Here is a 2,293-nt window from a genome sequence, read left to right as displayed (position 1 = left end):
GGCTTCATCCTGGGGGGCTGGGACGGACAGACAGACAGACAGACGGACAGGGGTCACACAGGGGTCACCCCAAAACCGGGCACAGCATCCCACACGTCCCACGAGTGTCCGTCCCCAAATCCCAATCCCTGTCCCCAAATCCCTTCCTCCCCGATCCCAAATCCATCTTTCCCCCATTCCCAATTCCCCCCAACCCCAAATCCCTTTTTTTGCCCGATCCCAAACTCCTTTCCCCTCCATCCCAAATCCATCTTTCCCCCTTTCCCCCCATCCCAAATCCCTTTTCCCCGATCCCAAATCCCTTTCCCCATGATCCCAAATCTCTTTCCCCCCCTTCCAGTTTCCCCCCATCCCAAATCCCTTTCCCCGACCCCAAATCCCTTTTCCGACTCCAAACCCCTTTTTTCCCCGACTCCAAACCCTTTTCCCCCACTTCTCTCTCACCGCAGCCTCGCTCAGCTCCGCCACATCCCGGGATCGGCTCCCGGCGATCCCAAATCCCCTCAGCGATCCCAAACCCCCTCAGCGATCCCAAAGCCCCCGGGCGATCCCAAATCCCCTCAGCGATCCCAAAGCCCCTCAGCGATCCCAAATCCCCTCAGCGATCCCAAAGCCCCTCAGCGATCCCAAAGCCCCTCAGCGATCCCAAATCCCCTCAGCGATCCCAAAGCCCCTCAGCGATCCCAAATCCCCTCAGCGATCCCAAAGCCCCTCAGCGATCCCAAAGCCCCTCAGCGATCCCAAATCCCCTCAGCGATCCCAAAGCCCCTCAGCGATCCCAAAGCCCCTCAGCGATCCCAAATCCCCTCAGCGATCCCAAAGCCCCTCAGCGATCCCAAAGCCCCTCAGCGATCCCACCAACGCCCCTCAGCGATCCCAAACCCCCTCAGCGATCCCAAAGCCCCCGGGCGATCCCAAATCCCCTCAGCGATCCCAAAGCCCCTCAGCGATCCCAAATCCCCTCAGCGATCCCAAAGCCCCTCAGCGATCCCAAAGCCCCTCAGCGATCCCAAATCCCCTCAGCGATCCCAAAGCCCCTCAGCGATCCCAAAGCCCCTCAGCGATCCCAAATCCCCTCAGCGATCCCAAAGCCCCTCAGCGATCCCAAAGCCCCTCAGCGATCCCAAATCCCCTCAGCGATCCCAAAGCCCCTCAGCGATCCCAAAGCCCCTCAGCGATCCCAAATCCCCTCAGCGATCCCAAAGCCCCTCAGCGATCCCAAAGCCCCTCAGCGATCCCAAATCCCCTCAGCGATCCCAAAGCCCCTCAGCGATCCCAAAGCCCCTCAGCGATCCCAAATCCCCTCAGCGATCCCAAAGCCCCTCAGCGATCCCAAAGCCCCTCAGCGATCCCAAATCCCCTCAGCGATCCCAAAGCCCCTCAGCGATCCCAAAGCCCCTCAGCGATCCCAAATCCCCTCAGCGATCCCAAAGCCCCTCAGCGATCCCAAAGCCCCTCAGCGATCCCAAATCCCCTCAGCGATCCCAAAGCCCCTCAGCGATCCCAAAGCCCCTCAGCGATCCCAAATCCCCTCAGCGATCCCAAAGCCCCTCAGCGATCCCAAAGCCCCTCAGCGATCCCAAATCCCCTCAGCGATCCCAAAGCCCCTCAGCGATCCCAAAGCCCCTCAGCGATCCCAAATCCCCTCAGCGATCCCAAAGCCCCTCAGCGATCCCAAAGCCCCGGTGGGCGGGGTTCGGCGCGGTTTTTTTTGAGGGAGTTTTTGAGTTTTTTCGGGACTTTCAGCCCCGTAAAGGTGAGGGAGGGGCACGAGGGGTTCGCAGGTTCTTTGAGGAGGGGTTTTAGGGAGCTGAGAGGTTCCGACTCCGCCCCTCAGTGGGAGCCGAGAGGTTTTTGTCGGGGGGGGCTTCATTCGCCTCATTCCAGGGGGGCTTTGTGAGGGGGGTACTTCATCCCTACCCCTTAGAATGGGGTTTGGGGGAGTCTCAGAGGCTCCAAAAGGTCCTGACCTCCTCTCTTTGAGGGATTTGTGAGGGGGAGCTTTAGTCTCCTCGCTCCAGAGGGGTTTTCTGAGGGGGGGCTTCACCCCCACCCCTCAAATTGGGGTCTGGGGGGGTCTGAGAGACCCCTTGATGTGATCCAGGGGGGCTTGGGGATTTTTTGAGGGGATTTTTCAGGGGTTTTGGGGTTTTGACCCCACAAATGTGAGGGAAAGGCTTCATTCACCCCTGAAATTGTGACCTGGGGGGATTTTGATGCTCCCATCCCTCATTTTTCCCTTTGGAGGGAATTTTGAGGATCCCTCCCCTCATTTTTTACCTTTTGAGGGAAT

This window comes from Geospiza fortis, unplaced genomic scaffold, assembly GCF_000277835.1.
Source record: "Geospiza fortis unplaced genomic scaffold, GeoFor_1.0 scaffold1571, whole genome shotgun sequence".
NCBI lineage: Eukaryota > Metazoa > Chordata > Aves > Passeriformes > Thraupidae > Geospiza > Geospiza fortis.
Note: the sequence above shows the minus strand (reverse complement) of the source record.